The following is a 19,158-nucleotide window of genomic DNA, read 5'->3' on the forward strand; positions in this document are numbered from 1 at the left end:
GATCACCCCCACCTGCCATTCCTGACTAATTATTAATCGAAGGGATGTTGGTTGAACAATGTCCCCCAGATAGAGGACTCCCCTGTTCCTTCCTGAGTGACGGGCATCCGCATTGACATGGATTCGAGCCCCTCCCCAGCAGGAGCCAGGCCTATATCTCCAGTCTCCTCCCTCAGAAGGTCCCTCAGAAGGTGTTGAGCCATAAACACCACATTGCACCTCCAATTGTTAAAACCAGAAGTCTTTCTACCGGTTGGTATTTCCCTGGGCCATGCTCCCCTTTTGCAGCTGAAGAGTCCATGCTTGCAGCCCAAGGGACCCCCCAGTGCTCCTCCATTGGGACCAGTATCCGTTCTGATTGGCAAGTGCCCTTTGTCATAATGTTGACTCTCACCAATCCAAGCTACAACCAAAAAGGTCTTTCGAAGATAGCCACCAATTCCCCAAGCACAGAGGTCTGCCCCTACGCCCAGCGCGGCTTTTCACATCAACTCTTCCTACCCTGAGTTAACTCTCCTCAGGCTCTTACACAGTCAGCCCGGAGAGCAGCTGCAATTTCCTCTCATTTGAGGCTGTCTTTTGAGAGCAGAGGCTGGATCTAATTTGGTGTCTCTTCCTCTCCTGTAGGGGTAAGCACCCTGCCTTCCTTTTCCAGGACAGTTGCTTGGTGACTGAGACCTGGTTTGTTCAACTTCCGGCTGGAAAGGGTTTGAAAAAAAAAAAGCTCTGTCGGTAACAGAATTGTTAAATACCCGACATGCTTTCTTCCCCACCGACCCCGATATATTCTCTGCATCTTTTTCTCCTCTGGGCACCTTCCTTCCTGCAAGAACTCAGATTTAAAGAAATCCTTAGCTGTTCCTCCTCTCTTCCTCACCAAAAGAAATTTATTTCACAGCCCCCAAATCTAGCAGACTGATCATCTTGCGGATTCACTAATCATTACAGAATGACCAGAAGCTTCCAGAGAGAATGTAATTATCCTCCATTTACCTAATAGTACAAGTGGATATAAAGAAATCTCTCTGGGTAAAATTCAAATTTTAGGCCGCCTAGATAACCAGAGATGTAAATCTTGGTTTTCTATGAAAGATGTTCCCCTATTCAGGATGTTGTGGCGAGGGGGAACACTGCATTTCTTGTCGACTCTTACTGCGAGAGGTGATCTGACATTGTGAATCATAGGGTCCTGTGTCCCTTCTCACCACAGTTGACTGAACAGGGGTAGCCTGTGGGCTCTGGGGCTGTCAAGCCATTTGATATCAGAAGCCCATAAGCTTGACTGAGCTGCTGAGCTGGGGATGCCAGATTCTCTCTCTTTGGGATCTGAATGAGACACTGAGAGGCCTTCTAGTCAGCACTGGGTCCTGCAGAGGAGAGGTCTGTAGTCTCCTGAACTAGCCACAGGAGGGCCACATGCAGGCTAACACAGTGGAACATGCTGGAAGAAACAGAAGAGCCGACCACACTTAGAGGCCAGTTGGGAAGATTGCGCCCTTGTGAGACACGGGGTGGGGGAGAGCGAACAGTGCATCTCCAGTCCTGATTCCTACCCACGAGGAGCCCAGCAACATGTTCATCTAACTTTGGGTTCCTTGAGAACAGCCTGTGTCCTTGCAATAAAACCCATTTCACTTGAGCTCCAAATCGCCATTGGAACAACATCCCAGCAATCATACCACGTCCGGCCTGCCTCCCCTGCCAAAAGACATTAAAAAATCCAGTCTCTTGCCTATGGGAAATGTTGTCCTAACATTTGGAGAAAGGAAGCATCACCTGCTCCTCACCCTCGCCTCCAGGCCCGGCATCCCCAGGAGAAAAGAAGCAGAATCAAGTCCAAGTCCGCAGCACAGATCTGTTTTTCTTTTCCTTTTTTTTTTTTTTTTTTTCCCCAGTGTCCCTGTTCTGAGATCTCCTGATTGTACTTGATGCCCAGAAATTTTGTTCCTAGACCTTTAATGATTTCATTTCTCTGCAGCTGGGCTCAATTTATAAATTGGTAAAGTATGTTAGAATCTGACCTGGTCTTCCATAGGAAAGACTGCCCCCGAGGTCAATAAATTCCACGACTGATTGTCTAACCATCCCTCAGAGAAACCAAGTTCCAAGTCAGCCCAAGACAGTAAGGATCAAAAGTGATTTTTGGTTCCTGAAGAAAATGTCTCAAAGAAGGCAAAGGTAGACACAGGGTATTCACCTCGAAGGACATCGCCTGGAAAAGAACCTCATGGTTGAACACGCAACGTCTCTGAGCAGCATGGCGCACAGGGCACCCCAAGTTCAGTCAGGTGGAAGGTAGAAAATCGAGAGAGAGAGAGAAAGATTTTCACATCATCACCAGACTAAGGTCCACCGGGACACTTAATTACCCTTTACTCTCCACGGTGATAGTTATCAGCCCAAGCAAACATGATTCTTCAAGGGAGAATAAGTATCTTGAGGACAAAAAGGCTCTGGGAATAATGCGTATGATGTTAATCCGGAACGTTTCGGAGAACTGTTGAGGACGTCCCCAGAACCCCCTCTGGAGACAGCCAGACCACTGACTTTGCATGAAGAGAGCATTCTAGGGGCAAGTAGATGGGTGATTTAAAAATTGTTTCTGCTTAATTTTACGATTGAAGCATTGTCTGAGACACTCCATCTCTGCAGTCCCCTCCAGTCACCCACATAACAGGGTCCAGGCAGGCTTCTGGTTACAGTCGCAGACAGACACCACTGCCTCTCTTCAGCCTTGGCGTCATACCCTGTGCTCGTGCCATTCGTTATACGTTTCACAATTTTCTGAACTTGTCGATTTATTTGTTGTGTTTTCCATGCCCCCATACACGATCAACTCCTCAGGAGCCCAGGATTTAGCAGAGAGTCAGTAAGTTGGCGGCGGGGTGGGGGGGGGGAGGTATTGAAAAAGTAACGACTTACCACTGCCCATATCTCTCATGGAGGAAATGATGCATCATTCGCTCTCTACGATACAAGTATGATAGGCAAAGTGAAATTCTTTCTAAAATTTTGAGGGGCTTAGAATGTTTAATCCACCTGTAGGTAGTAAGAATGGAAAGCCAACGGAGCACAAAAGAGGATTACTGGAAGGACCCTCACAGAGTCCAAGGGCAGAACTGAGCTTTGGGAATGGAATGAAGCCTTCCAGACAACCAAAACACCGCCCGCCCCCACCTCCCTCCCTCTCCCCCTGCCCCTCCGTCTCACCGGATCCCCTTCCTTCCATCCCTCTCTCCCTGTCTTTCTCTCCCTCTCTCCTCAGCACATCTGTGTTATTCTTTTGCTCACTGCAAGCGAGTTTCCTCTGAAGCCTGGATGATGGACAATGACAGCAAACACTCCCGACTTTACACACGCAGATCCATCCACCCAGAGGATGCCCCAGAATCCCAGGGAAGAGACTCCCTGCTCCATCTGATATCAAATGCTCGCCCCCCCCCACCTTGGCCAGAGAAGCAGAGTTTGAGTGCACACCCCTGATTCCTGCCAGTGGGTGGGCTACTGGGGTGGCGTCATGGGGAGAGGACAAACCCTCCCTCATAGGAGGGGGGCAAGCAGTATGTAGCGACATGGAAAAAAAAAAAAAGATACGAACTCATCTGTATGGTGTGATCCCACGTTAGAGGTCTCTAAGCCTGTGTAGATACAGATATGCTTGAATAAGCAGAGGGAAAAATATGAAAAACTAGACAGCAAACTGTTGGCTTTCGAGGAGTGGAAAGAAGGAAGGGAAACCCCCTCTCAATGTGGTTCAGACGTTTATTACCAGAACGGCCACAGAAAACATACAAGATGTGGTTTGCATTTAAAATACATATTTTTTAATCCTTTAAATTGAATTCAAGTTTGGGAAGAAAAGGAACTAACATGCTCTCTCATAGGCAGGATTGGCTGAACAGCAATTTTCTTTATTTAGTTACATTGATCCAACTCTAAGAAATCATTCACTCAACGTCTAGGAAGACGCCCAGACATAGAATGCCTCACAGTATACATTTAAGAAAAATAATTACATGGCAGCTGATGAAGAAAGCTCTGATCACATTTCAGATTCAACTCGGCTCTTTTTAGAATACGCAAGGGAAGGCCCAGCCCGGCGCACAGTGTGTGCCTGCCCACCGTCACTTTCTGCCCCATACCTAAGGAAGGTCTGTGTGTAGAGTCCCAACCAACGGGCCCTACTTGTCAGCATCTCCCAGGAGGCTTATCATCAAGGCAGACTCTCTGTCCCTGCGCTGAAATGGTGGCTTTTGCCCATGAACTGGGAATATGTTTATTAACTAGCAGCTGGTGACCGTGAAGCAGATGGTGCTTTGACTTTGTAGACGCTGCTGGTGGGGTGCACCCACCAAGGGGCCATCTGCGGTCAGGCTGATTAGCCTTTTGGCTGAAAACAGAGTATTTAGAATTATCTTCATCTCCTACTAGTTCAGCGTCCACGGGGAAAGTTAGAAAGCTTCCTTTAGCCGGGAAAAATTCAATCATAAAAATAATATCCGGTTCCTAGCTCCCTGTGGGGACTGGACAGGGAAATGGTTGCAGGGCACCTGCAGCGCATTGGGAATGCAGGAGGTGCTTAATGAGATGTAGCAACGATTACCATTAATTTATGGAATCTATTAGTGACTCGAAGCGAGCGATGCACCACGCACCCTGGGCCAAGGCGCACCAGCTTCCCTGGCCCCCAGTCACCCCCACAGACGTTGTAATGGGGAAGGCCACCGCATGCCCACCTGTGAGAGAGACCCTAGGTTCCGACACCCGGACAGAGACGGGAAGCAAAGCCGAGTTGTCAGCGCACCCACGTACGGCCACGGGACGGGACCCTGGGGGTGATGAGGCCAAACGGTAGGGCTCAACGCGCCAGGCAGATTTGTGAGTTCCTGGCGAGGGACAAGGAGCCCGATTTTCTTTTTCTGTCTTTCTTCCTCATCCTCTTAAGCAATGGGTCTCATCCCTCAGAGTATCTGGAAGAAGCATTTAGCAGAAATAGATTCCCCGAAGTGAAAATTATGCAGGAAGTCCAGAAGAGCTGGCCAGAAACCGTCATCACAGCAACAGCGGAATCAGAGAAATGGTGCAGGTGTCAAAATGCCCGGGGTCCTCAGAGCCGGACGGAGGTATCTTAAGGAGCTGGGAGTCCAATTAGTTATTTAGCAACTGGAGGGTCCTAGACACTTTGAACTGCTCTGGGTTTAATGGTGTGCACTTCAGGGAGGAAGGAGGGGAAGAGTATCAGTCCCAAAGTGACTCTCCTCGCCACCGACTGTGCTCCTCGGGCGCCTGCTGGAGTGAGTGTGAGGTGTGACACGCATCTCTGCAGAGATGTCTTCCTCTCTGATAGGAGCATCCTGCATCACCGAGAATGATTCTAGTGTTTATGGAGAAGTCCTTCCCCCCACCATGGCTACTAAAAGCCAGCCAACCGCTTTATCTGATGCCCAGCGGAAGGAAGAGCAACCCGTTTGTACTCGGAAGGAAAAGCTGGCAGGGGTAGCTCCCAGAGAGGGGGTGCTCAGACACCACGGTGAACATTCCACAGAGTCTCCAGGGTAAGTCTGACTCCAAGCAGTCGCTCTCCCTTGTGCACTAACTTGAGAATCTAATCCTCAAATATAATATAATCCTCGAACATAATAACTCCCTTGGTTATTTTCTTTTGTTTGGGGAAACCTCAAAAAAAAATTGCTGATCATGTGTCCCAATTAATTGCCATGACTCATTGGGGAAACAGACCTTATGACCCCCATTTCACAGACAGGGAGACAGAGGGTCTGAGTGGCTGCTGCCAGAGGACACTCTGCCAGTGAGTGGCGGGGCTGGGCTGGACTGCAGGACACCTGTCTTCACACCCAGAGCTCATTCCCCCACAGCATATGAGAAAGGTTGAAACAAAAATGCAAGGGGTGGGCACCTGGGTGGCTCAGTGGGTTAAAGCCTCTGCCTTGGGCTCAGGTCATGATCCCAGGGTCCTGGGATTGAGCCCCACATCGGGCTCTCTGCTCGGCATGGAGCCTGCTTCTTCCTCTCTCTCTGCCTGCCTCTCTGCCTACTTGTGATTTCTGTCTGTCAAATAAAGAAATAAATAATCTTTTTTAAAAAATGCAAGGGGCTTCTAGTAGGTTCAGAACTATTTTTTTTTTGCCAGTTGAATGACACCAAATTCAGGAGAGAAATTGCTTGTGTTCCTAGAATTATTAATATCAGTAGAGGGCATGTGGGAATGAACCTTACGGCAGAGGAAGAAGATAGGCTTGAAATCACAGAATGTTTAATAAAAGTTACCAACCATAAACACAAGGTAGAGAAGCATATGTGTATGTGTTAACTATATTAAATATATATGTATATTTTATATTTATATTTATATGTATTAAATATAAATATATTTTAAATTTATATATAAATATAAATTAAATATAAATATATTTTATATTTATATGTATTAAATATATTAAATGAACATATATGAAATATTATGTTTATAATTAAATAACTGGTTAGATCATCTTATGACCTTCTCGAAGCTTTCTGTGGTTTTCATTTAGAATGAAAATGGGAGTTTGACATTCCTCGTCTTATTATGTGAGTCAGAGAATCTACTACGCCAGAAGTTCCATGAGGGCACAGGTGGGCTGCCTTCTCCTTGTCATGACCGATGCCCCCGGAACAGTTCACAGCACAGAGCACAAGTACTTTAGATATTCGTGGAAGTTCATGAATCAAGTCTTGGGACACAGAACCCAACTCTGGCTACCTTCTCTGAGTATATTTCCAATGATAACACTAGATAGTTGCAAAAATCAACGTAGGGTTTTCCTCGAATTCTCACTAATTATTGATGATGTGTAAGAACCCGTCCTTCCATACTTGGAATTTAATATGTTTCTGGAAAAAGTACTGCTCAGTTGCCCTTCCTTTCCCAGACACCCATTTTCACAGCTGTTCCTTGTTTTGCTGTCCTCCAGCTGGGGCGTGAGCATCTCACTCCTGGCCACGCCACCAGCTCAGCCTCTTTCTTAACTATCTCGGGGGTTGGGAAAATGCCTCCTTTGCTAGGTTGTGGCCTCAGTGAAGCAAAATCTCCCCTGCTCTGTCCTCTGCTTGCTAATTGGGTACCTGCAGGATTCTAGGAACAAGTCCAAGGTGACGGGCTATGGCTTCTGAGTCCGCTGGCTTCTGGCTATTTCAGCTGGCTGCGAGCATCCTGAATGACAAACGGCACACCAACTAACTTGACTTTCTTGGCCATCTGTCTGTTGGCTAAATAACTACCTCTTGGATAGACCAACTCATCACTTAGGCAGCTGGTGTTTTGGCGATTGACTGAGCTGGGTCCAATATTTCCTGACCACAAAAAAAAAAAAAAAAAAAATGAATTTCACAGAGATTTCCATGGGCTTTGTGGAGTTTTTATAAAGCAAAAATAGATAAGAAAAGCCAAATAAGCAAGGAAATAGATGGCTGTGCTCTAGAGCAAAGCTTTTGAAGGCATGAGTCACTTTAAATTTTGCCCCTTTGTGGCTGTATTTTATTCTCTCTTCCTTTGCCTTTCCATGTTTCCTTTGCCTGTCTTTTTTTCTAACCGTCTTCCTATCATTTTTTTCTCCTGAAGTTCCTAGTCTTATACTCCCTTCCACCAAAATCTAATTAGGGCTTGGTGCATACTAGGTGAGTGGCGAACCTGAGTGTCTCCAGGGGCTGTGGCAGGCACACGCTGTTCTTCCTGGTTACGGGGTTTCAGAAACCCCTCCCCACGTCCACAGACTCTTCCTCCTTTATGAACCTGAGCCTGTCTCCCACCGCAGAACCCGAACGTGCCAGGTACTCCTAGTCTAGCTTCTCTTGCAGCTCGGGTGCGAGCATGGGACCCGCACGCGGCAAATCAGACACACCTGCCCCAGACACTGAATTTGAAGTGTGTGAGGGAGCAGGGACCTCCCAGAACCGCTTCTACGGAAGCAGCAGCGGGGGCCGGGGCTCTGGGGTAGTAACCAGCATCCCGGACCCACATGACAACGTGAGCAGCAGGCTAGGGGGTCTACGGTCGGGAGCCCCCACCCCACCTGGGTGGTCGCAGTCCTACAGCGGGAGCCAGGCCAAGGTGTCACCCCCACCCGCATCACCTCCAACCCGTGACTCCCATTCTCTACATCAGGAGCCACTGACTAAATTCTACTAAATTCCTTTTCTACCGAAATGAGTCAGAGTCGGCTTTGGGGGCCTGAATACAAGACTCCAGCTGGATACAGGATCCTGAAGCTGATCAGGGACCAGGAGCGGGTGACCCCAGCAGGAGAGAACTGTAAAAAGCCGGAGGCCCTGTGCCTCCTCTCCAGCAGGAAGCCGCCAGTAAACTTCGAACCAGATGAACCTGGCAATGATCTTTCAATAGAAAGATAAATTTGGATATTTTGGTGAAAGCTTCACTTTTAGATGTTAGCAACTAGTTCAGAATGTTTGTGAGCTGTGCCCAGAATGTGGCTGTGAGCTCCAGGGAGCTCAAGGATGGCCAGTGTGTAACCTCTTTACTTTCAACTTTTTACTTCTAAGAAGTATTCAGAATTACCTGCCATAGAAAGGCTTCCTGTTTCCCCTCTGTGCTCCACATTTTACAGGAACTCAAGGAAGTCACAGCTTTAAATAGATCATTGTCTGAGGACGAGGATGGAGTGAATGGGAAGAGCAAAGACTAATGTCCAATGACCACATATGCTCATGGCACCCCGGCCCAAGCCACCAGCCAATCAAAACGTTCGAACCGTGTAAAATCTGCAGCCTCAGATACTGCCCTCTGTCTCAGAGAAGCATCCGAATTATCTCTTGATGTCCCTGGTGCCGTAACTGGGTGCCTTGGTCCGAGGTTAACCACAGGCTCCGTTTAGTGCCCCAATCCCCAAGCCAAGGTCTTAGGGTAGTGCCTCTCCTTGGCAGGACCTACCTCTAAGCACAGCTGCAAGGGAGGCTGGACACAGATTAGCCTGGCAATTTCAGCTTCTGAAGCGGGAGTGAGCCTTGCTCTCGGCAAGACTCCAAAGATGTGCAATTCCCCAATAGAGGGGTTCCGATGATGGTGGCCAAAACTGTCCCACAAGCCTGACTCCCCGCCTGCCCCTTCCATCAGCAGAGGAAGAATCAGACAATAGCCACCAGAAATGGACTATGGTTTCTTAAGAATTAAAGTGAAATTATATATTATATTCTGAAAGTACATTTGGCTCGATGTCCTCTTTCTTTTAAGATTCCACACTTTGCAGTTGCACTGCAGCTGTACTCACTCGTGTCCTCCAAGTATGATCTTTACCAGAATAACCAAGAAAACTTAAAAATGCTATAAATTCAGGAATGCCTGGCTGGCTCAGTCGTAGAGCGCTGACTCCTGATCACAGGGCTGTAAGTTCAAACCCCACCCCATGTTGGCTGGGGAGATCACTTAAAAATGAAATTAAAAAAAAAAAAATTTATAGGTTCAGGGGGTAAGTCCAGACCCACTGAATCAAATACTCCAAGGATGGGGTCCTGGGAATCCACATTTTACATTTTAATGCTTCCTTGGTGATTTTAATGTGATAATTAGTGATCAATGTTTAATGGTTTAATTTTAATATATCTAGCTAGTGCAGGCGTCTTCCACATTTGAAGATGGAGGAAGTATCCTTGGATTAAGTGGAGGTCACTTAGCATGGTGGGTGGCCATCTTGTTTTTACATGCAAGCATATGTCTTTCCACTGGAAATCCGTTCCCCTCCATGCCAATGCTGCGGCTGACGGAGGCAATGCTGGTCATTGCCAGGAATGTTCCCAGGAGTGGACTGGTGACCCTGGCCTAGACAACCATTCTTCCCCAAGCTCTCTGTCAGAGTGGTTGATCCAGAGATAAACATGTCACCCAAGCAAAACCAAGCAGAGTTGTCCCATGATGATCTTATATATATGGAAGCAGAGGAGAAGGGACCCTGCTATTGGCTTCAGAGTTGGGCACCTGGGTGGCCAGGAATCACAGCCAGCTAGTGGCAGCTGTCTTTGACAGCAATGGTAAAGAATGATGCCAAGAGAAAGAAGCTTAGACGACAGAGAGACGGAGATGAAAATGTTCTCACGATGTCTTTGCCCCCTCACAAGAGCCGCTCCCTATCAGGATGTGTCCCAGTGGAGCCCACTGGGAAAGGCGGACTCATGAGTGAGTCTTTCAACCTCTCAGCCTTACAAGGACTGGTCATGGGTCTGGAACACTTTCTTCCCACGAGATAGAGTCCTCACAGCCTGTGCTGGGCTTATCTCCTTGAGCAGGAATATCTTCCTGTTTCAGATGCAATGTGTACTCCTTTGTTCTGCTTGTGTACATCATACGGCCCCTGGCCCACCCTCCACTTCTCTATCTGTCCCCTACGGTTAGAAGACAGGGTCCTTCTGCTGAACACGAGAGGGTGCGTGCAGGCCAACAGACCTGTGTTGGCCCCCGGGGGGGACCCGACCGAAGCTGACCCTGCTGTCTCTTCTCTATGTAAGGAAAGTGTGCTCCATCCAGTCCTCGACGGCACTGTTTTTCTTAGCAGCTCTGATTACCAAGTTGCAGTGGGACAGAAAACAAATGCCATTTGCCCGACATCCTGTACAACCTAATTAACTTTCAAGTGGCTCAAGTTGGACGTCTGTCCTTGGCAACCGAAATCTCTGGGGTTGTATTTTGCTTTCAGTAGGAAAGATTAAGAGGATACAGGGGCAAACAAATCACCATGAGATGAACATCTGGCTCCCTATCAGGATGTGGGAGTATTCTTAGCTCTAACCAAGAAGCTACCTTGATTGAGTTTAGAAGAAAGTGTTAATAAAGAAGCCAGTCTGACTGGATACTGTGACAAGGAAGGGCTGAGTGGCTCAAAGTGACCTTTTGAGGGCAATTAAGTGAGGACTTCGGCCCCAGTGAGCTGGGGGGAAATGCCTGTAACTAAGACAATTAAGTAATCAATAACATGCCCCGGTCTTGGACTAAAGAAGTCACTGCTTGCTGCCTGTGCCCTGGTCGTTCTGCGGGCTGGCACAGGACCAGCCCCGTGAGGGAGGCGAGCCGCAGAGAGGGAAGGGAAAGACGAGGTTGTTTCCCTCTCCAATGGATGTGGGACCTAGCGATGTCATTACAGAGCCCACCGATTCAGTCTCCCCAGAGTTGCCTTTATAACAAGCTGGTGCCAAAGAAGCGCAATTAATGATTTTCCGTGGTTTGCCAAAGCTCCATCAAAACAGCCTCTTGAAAACTCTAAGTTCACATTGCTATGGAAACACCGTCATGTCAAACACAAAACGCGCGCGCGCGCACACACACACATGCAGGAGTCATTCTCAAGTTCTAGACCAACTCTCCCATCCGTGGGTGTGCGCGCCCACCACCACCTTCCCCCAGGCTGCCTGCAGACACTCCGCCTCTGACCGGGGTGTGCATGGGGTCGCTTTTCAAAAGGAAATGATTGAAAATCTGTCTTCACCTAGAGGATCTATGGACATCGTCTGGCTTTGGTCTGGGGTGAGGGGGTCCTGTCTGATCAATGAAATGTGGAAGATGGAAGTGTCATAAAGCTTCCATTCCTCTTCCAAAAAACACCCCTCCCAGGTCCCTTCCTGGTTTTCAGTACCTGCTTCACTGCTTTGCACTCCCCTTTGCTCTCAAGCGCTTGAAGCCCCCCTTCAGTCAGAAAGTTCTGAAATTGTAACTTTCTTGGGAATAAATAAGGCATCGGTATCACAGTTCTACCATACAGCATCTAATTCTTAAGTGAAAAGTCGGCAGAAACAGAGAACATTTGTCTGGAAGTGGGAGTGGGCACTTCTCTAACGATCCCCTAAAATTCCTTCTGGAAGATGGGTCTCCACTTCCACTGCACGGTCACCACCACCACTGGGGATAAGCAGCACCATCTCCTGAGTCCTGAAGGGCTTTCCAGGGGTCACCCCTGATTCCAGAGGGATTCCCCTCCTTTTCCCTCCCTGATGCCAGAGGGATTTTAAAAACACAACTTCGACCATATCATTCCCCAGTGAAAATGTTTCATTAGCTCCCCATTACCTACAGAGAAAATCCAAAGTCCTCTCCTGTCCTATGATGCCCGCTCGCCTCCACCAGCCTTGGCACAGTCTCTCCTCTGCTCTCCGCCCTTCAGGTACAGCGGCAGCTTGCGAGTGGCCCCTCACATCCAACTCTGACCCCTTCCATCTCAGGCCCATGTGCACACAGGTCCCTCTGCAGAGACAATCCCTCCCCCTGCCTCTGCCCCGCCACAGAGTCACTCCTGCATTTTCTCCAGACTGCTTAAATCTCACTTCCTCCCGGGACCCCACCCCCATCCCAGATTCGCTCACCTCCTGCAACCACTAGGTTTTGTTTTCTGGGTAACTGTCACAATTACCATTAATCACTATATTTTCTTTTCTGGTAGCTGATGAACTCCACGAGACCGGTGATCACCTCTGTCCTGTTCAGACTCATAATCCTTATACCGCACACAGTGCCTAGCACAGAGTAGGACTTCAATAATTTTTATTGAAAAATGAGTGAATTAATGGATTCTGGAAATTGGTACCTGTGCCATAAATCCCTTAAGGGGTAACACCTTGGTTTCAGCCTGCTGCGGTATATAGCATACTGTGCAGGCATGAATCTGCATGACAGCAAGTGTCTTCCGCCAGATCTCTACCTGTCCACAACACATCTGTTAAGTCCCAACTTAGATATTGTCCAGATTTCTGCTGTCAAGATGAAGGCAGGGGACAGCAGGCACAGGGAACAAGCAAGGAGGAAAAACTGTCTTTGCAGATGGATTTAGGAGCTGAGAGGGAAACATTCCAGAAGCCACACCAAGGCATGTCAAGAGAAGATGGTGGCCAAGCAAGCTTGAAGAATCCCCCTGGAGGTAGAAAGCAGATTTGACCTTGGCAAAGGCAGTCAAGGTCATAGCAGAAGGACCACAGGGCGCAAGTCCAGCATGAGATCAGAGATGATAAGGGAGAATGGGAGACACATGTATCAATAGCGAGTGGAGAAGAGCTTGTGACAAGTGATTCAGAGGAATGGAGAGCTTTCAAACTGGGGCAATGTTCACTTAATTCCCAAAACATCCTTTGGGGGCGCGCGTGCTCTGAGGAGCCCTGTTGGGATGGACTTCGTTCCCGGTGGTTTGCTTGATTCCTTTATCCCTCCTCCTCCAAAGACAGAGAGCAGCCTACACACACCTCCTTCATTGCACTCAGCACGCTCTGGCTCAGGTCAGTCCCCCCGTGGGTGTTCTGGCCAGCCGGGGAACACTCTGAGGTCATCTTGTTCAAATACGCACCTCCTCCCGATCACATGGAGGAGCGCAGAGCCTGACACATGCGAAATGGAATCCTGATCTCCCACTTTAGAGCACTGTGGGGTTAATTTCATGTGTCAACTTGACTGGGCTGTGGGATGACCAGATAGCTAGCAAAACATTATTTCTTTTGGCTCTGTTTCTTAGAAGAACCCAGACTAGTAGAGATTTTGGCACCAGTTGTTCTAGAGGAATGGAATTCTGAAGACGAGTTTTCTGGATTAGGGTCAGAATTTCTGGAATTGGCTCTCTATTATGACTAGGTCTAAAGACTCTATCTCCAGCAGTAAAGAGAGAATGATACTCCTTGGCATGAACTGTTTATAGAGACATGCTAAATATCTTCACTTGATATGCTCAATCAACCCCTCATAAGAAGCAAGGAGCCAAGTGATTCTGTATCTGATGCTTTCTAACATTTCTGGGAAACCAAGAAATATAATGACATTGGTTGGTTGCTCCTAATGTTTCTGGACAAAGTAATGAAAGAATAGGGTGAGTTCTGGGATTCAATCACTGAATCCAACTGATAATGCTGATTATTCTGATAATAATGACCTAATTGGTATAATTAATATTGACCATTAATTAAATCTGATTGATAGTGCTGATTAAAACATTGATGTGAATAGTCTGGGTCCCACATGATTCATTTTAATTTATCTTTTTTAAAGATTTTATTTATTTATTTGAGAAAGATAGTGAGAGAGAGCTTGAGAGGGGCAAGGGTTAGAGGGAGAAGCAGACTCCCCGTGGGGCTAGGAGCCTGATGTGGGACTCAATCCTGGGACTCCAGGATAATGACCTGAGCCAAAGGCAGTTGCTTAACCAACTGAGCCACCCAGGCACCCCCACACATGATTCATTTTAGAAGAGCCATTCATTCAATGACATCTAGTCAACATCTGCCCTGTGATTTACTTTCAACAATCAGACACCACATGTACTCCACACTCTCGCTACCTCTAATCCATTCTCTTTGCTGCAAAACAAAAACAAGAACAAAAACGAAGTATTTAGGGGCGCCTGGGTGGCTCAGTGGGTTAAACCGCTGCCTTCGGCTCAGGTCATGATCTTGGGGTCCTGGGATCAAGTCCCACGTCAGGCTCTCTGCTCAGCAGGGAGCCTGCTTCTCTCTCTCTCTGCCTGCCTGTCTACTTGTGATCTCTCTGTCAAACAAACAAATAAATAAATAAATATGGATAATGCAACCAAGGAACTCAATTTCACCTTAATTAATTTAAATGTAAATAGCCAGATGTGGCCAGTGGCTGCCATATTGGACAGTGCAGCTCTAGAATTCAGTTCAGGTGCCTTTCCTCACCCTCCAATTTTAGGAAGATATATAGATTTAATTATGCTTTTTAATCAAAGGATTTATCACAGAAGTTCCATATGTTATTAGTATGATTATGTTTATCTTCAATTTCCCCTGCTATTCAGCAATTTCCATGAAACCAAGGGGCAGGTCTGTCTTGTTTCTATAATGGCCCATAAGTCCTAGTCCAAGTGCCTGGTACAGAGTAGACAACAATATTTGTGAATGAATGAATGAGATTTTGTGAGTATATGACTTCAGAAAATCATTGCACATTTCTAAGACTCGATTACTTCAGCTAGAAAGTCTATGGGTCCCTTCAAGCTTATGCACTATGTAGAAAATACAGAAATGGGGCACCAGATAGAAAGTTCTAGATGTTAGTTAATACCATTTTGCCACCACAATGACTTTCTTAAAGCCTTTCAGAAAACGACCAGAATTTGTACTTTAAACCAAATATGCTGGGGTGCCTGGGTGGCTCGGTCAGTTAAAAGCATCTGATTTCGGCTCAGGGTGTGATCTCAGGGTCCTGGGAGGGCACCCACATCAGGCTCCACACTCAGTGGGGGTGTCTTCTTGTCCCTATCTCCCCGCTTGTGCTCTCTCTGTCAAATAAATAAATAAAATCTTTAAGAAACGAAAACCAAACAGGTTCTGAAATTTTATCAAAGCACACTTCTGCCACTTCATTAAGGCACACAATATCTGTACAATCCATATTTGACCACTGAAACAATTCCGTGAAGTGACTGTTTCTATTTTGCCAAAATTGGTGAGATTTTCAGACTGTAAGTTAAAATTTGGGGCCTCAAGATGAGAGAGAGAGAGACTCCTGATAATCACTTCACCTCTGCTTTCCGCAACCAAGCATCTAATAAAACATGGATCAGGGAGATTTAATATCAATTTATAATTATCTTTTACTTCTTATTACTTTGGTAATAACTTTCATGGTTTTAGTATCACACACTCTTCTTCCAGAACAAAACAAACCACCCCAAAAGTGCAGAAGGGCTCATTTGGGCCAAGTTGTTAAATAAATTGTATAAAAAGTGGAAAGATGGAGGGTCGACATTGAACCTGACAAGGTTATAATGAATTTAAGCTTGGCAAGGGTCTCTACACAATACTAAGTTAATGGCCTATTGTTAAGATTCAGGACTTAGATACATCATAGTCCTCCTCTAGAACTAGTTTAAAAATCCATCCTTCTTTCCAGTATTGCCCCAGCCATGCTAAGGCCCTCTCTCCTCTTTGCCTGTGGCAAATCCTAATGGACGATAATGGGGACATCAAAGACAGCATAGCAGCAGTCAAATGCAGAGGCTTGACTGAAGACTGCTTATATGTTAATCTCGACCTCAGTTTCCTCATATGTAAAATGGGGGTAATCAGAATACCTATCTGTAGAGCTGGCCTGGGGATCTGATGAGCTAACACATGTGAAACTTGACACACCTTATATATTTCAAAGAATATCAACTCTCATGACAAAAGGGACAGAGGAACAAGAGCAGATCTGTCTGCAAAGGTCAGGAACTCAGAACTTTGTAAAATAGTATTAAAAATTAAATTAAATTAAATCATGTTGTCAATAAGCCTAATGTGTCATGCTTTCTAGTGTCATTTATGTTTAATTTAGTAGCTACCATTTATTACGCATGCACTAAGTATATGTAATCTTATTAAATCATCCCAATAACCCTGAGAAATAATAGTGGTTGTACTAGTAATAATAGTACTAATTGTAGTGGTAATCCGAATGGAATAACACTTCCCTGTGTACTTAGTGTGCCTGGCACTGTGCTGAGCCCATTACATACATGACCTCATTTAGCCCCTGCCCTTAGCCAACCTAAAAGATTAGAATGATTTTCTGTGAGTTACTGTCATTTTAGAGAACGTGGGCTACACTCCGGAGGGCTAGTTAACAAGTACAGGACTAGGTGGTCTGCATGCACGAGAGCTGAGACAGGAACCAGGGTTGGCTACTTCCTGATAACTCAATTCTACAGTTTGGGGAATTTGGAATTTGAAAAGAGAGTATATTTTCATAGTCACATAGTGCTATTTTTCATTAAGTAAAAATATGAACCAGATTAGGTGAATGAGGGCTGGGATGAGGAAAACAAGTTGTCAGCAGTGCAAAATCCAACGAGCCACTCAGTTTCAGGAAGAACCAGAGCAGCTGGGGTGGAGCTAGCAAGTGTGTCACTTTGAATCATGCCAAGGGGAGTCACTCATCCTTCTACTCTTTGTTTTAAAACCTGTTTTCTGCCTGCCGGGGACACAGCATCATACGATGGACCTGAGTTAGGGTGTCTGTGGAACCCCAGAGGATGCCACCCCATCCTCTCAGGATGTCATCTCAAGCATCTTGAGTTGCATCTTCGAAAGTATGTTCTCTACTCTATCAGACTGGTGGCGTGAGGGGCTGCAGAAAGCAGTATGTCCAGAGCCATACCTCTGCTACTGTAAAGTGGTCCACCACCGTATTATACAAGCTCCCGTGTTCATGGATCAATTATTGTAAAGCCCTGGGACATGGTGCTGGTAGAGACCCTGTGAGCAAGGACAGGAAAAGCCATCCTGGAATAGGCATTGAAGTCAATCAAGAGGAAGTGTTGTGCCTTCCGTGTAGGAAGGGGACTGATGTAGTCATTTTACTCCAACTGGCTGGTTGGTTGGGCTTCTCATGGCATGGGACCCATCCGGGGCTCAGCAGGTCTGATGCTGGCAGAGTGGACACCCAGGAGCAGCAACAGCTGGGTCAGCCTTGTTGATCAAAGGGTCCTGCTTGTTGAGCCCATGCACTCCCCATCCCTGCCATTGTAGCTACTTCATCACGCACTCGTGCCAGCACAGGGCGGCCGACGACAGATACTGGCTGACGTCTACTAGCTGAGTTATTCTGTCCCCTCGATTATTTAGTGCTTCTTCCCTGGTGGTTACTCCCTGGTGTTATTCACATACAATTCAAGGATTTTCACACTTTGTACCCACTCCCATAATCCACCCACATGCCATATCCCCAAATCATTTTGATCCCATTCTTTCAGTCTTACTCCTTCCAGGCCCCCAACTAACCATTCAAACCAATCTTCACCACCCCAGAGTCCCTATTCTGTCCTTTGAACACAAAGTGGATAATGGAGTGGACTGTCCAAAGCTCTACCATTAGGATGATTTCTCTTCACTACTGTTTTCTGGAACACCCGAGAGCTTACAACAGCTTGCTTCCATAAAAATGGGCCAACTAATCCATGAAACAAATTTGGTCCCTTTTGTTCCTTATCAGCTGGTCATAAGAGAACCTCCTCCAAGTAGCCACAGGTGTGAACTGATGGATGATCAATGGTATAGCCCTGGGGAATGACATGGGGGACTGGGCCACCGGTTCATGGAGTTCACTTGCGCCCTCTGGCATTGCTCCTCCCCAACCCTAGACGTTCCACGCACATCTTACAGTGCATTGCTGCTGAGCCTGACAGATCTTGGGTCATAATGGGTAGCCTTGACCACATAGTCACTTGCTATCCCAGGATCAGGAAACTCATCTGTACCAGGATTAGGGGCTGTTTTTTAAATGGTGTACAATTCTCTGCTGAGGACAGCCTGGCTGTCCTCCAGAAACCTAGGGATCTGCATTATTATTTTTCTACTGGCATTTGCCATAAACTCCATTTTGCATCCTTCCCCAGAGCAAGTACTTCCAATGCCATATGGGCTGTCAGGTCATATGACCCAAGCAGCAGGACAACTGCACTGAATCCTGGATCTCTTACAGGGCCTTTTTCTGCTCTGGGCCCTACTCACTGCTGGAAGCTCTGAAATTATGATGCCCATTTAGTTTTCCCACCTTGAAAAAAGGGAGCCAAGCCTTTATACCACCTTGACAACAAGTCATTGAAATCAGGCCCCGTCCCAGGCAATGAATCTCTCTTAAGCTAAAAGAAACCCACAGAGCAACTCAACTGAGAGCCACTGACCACCAGCACTTCTAGTTGCTGAAGAAAAAAAATGCCTCAATCCCAAAAGGGAGACCCAGATGACAAACCACCTCACTCACTACAGGAACTATTTGAAATGCCTAAAGGAAGGTGGCACAGACAGAATTAAGCAGAGCATGGCAAAGATAGAAGCCCATGTACTCAAGTGAGAGAGAGAATCAGAGACAGAACTGTTTCTCAGTTCTTCCCTAACAGTGGTTTCTGTAAGTATCCCATGTCTTTAAAATAACTTATTTTGGGGTGCCTGGGTGGCTCAGTGGGTGAAAGCCTCTGCCTTTTGCTCAGGTCATGATCCCAGAGTCCTGGGATCAAGCCCCGCATCAGGCTCTCTGCTCAGCAGGGAGCCTGCTTCCTTCTCTCTCTCTCTCTGACTGCCTCTCTGCCTTCTTGTGATCTCTCTCTGTCAAATAAATAAAATATTTTTAAAAAATAAAATAAAATAACTTGTTTTTCCAACTAATCTCATTGGGTTTCTGTTCTT

This window comes from Mustela nivalis (assembly GCF_964662115.1).
Source record: "Mustela nivalis genome assembly, chromosome: 8".
NCBI classification, from domain to species: Eukaryota; Metazoa; Chordata; class Mammalia; order Carnivora; family Mustelidae; genus Mustela; species Mustela nivalis.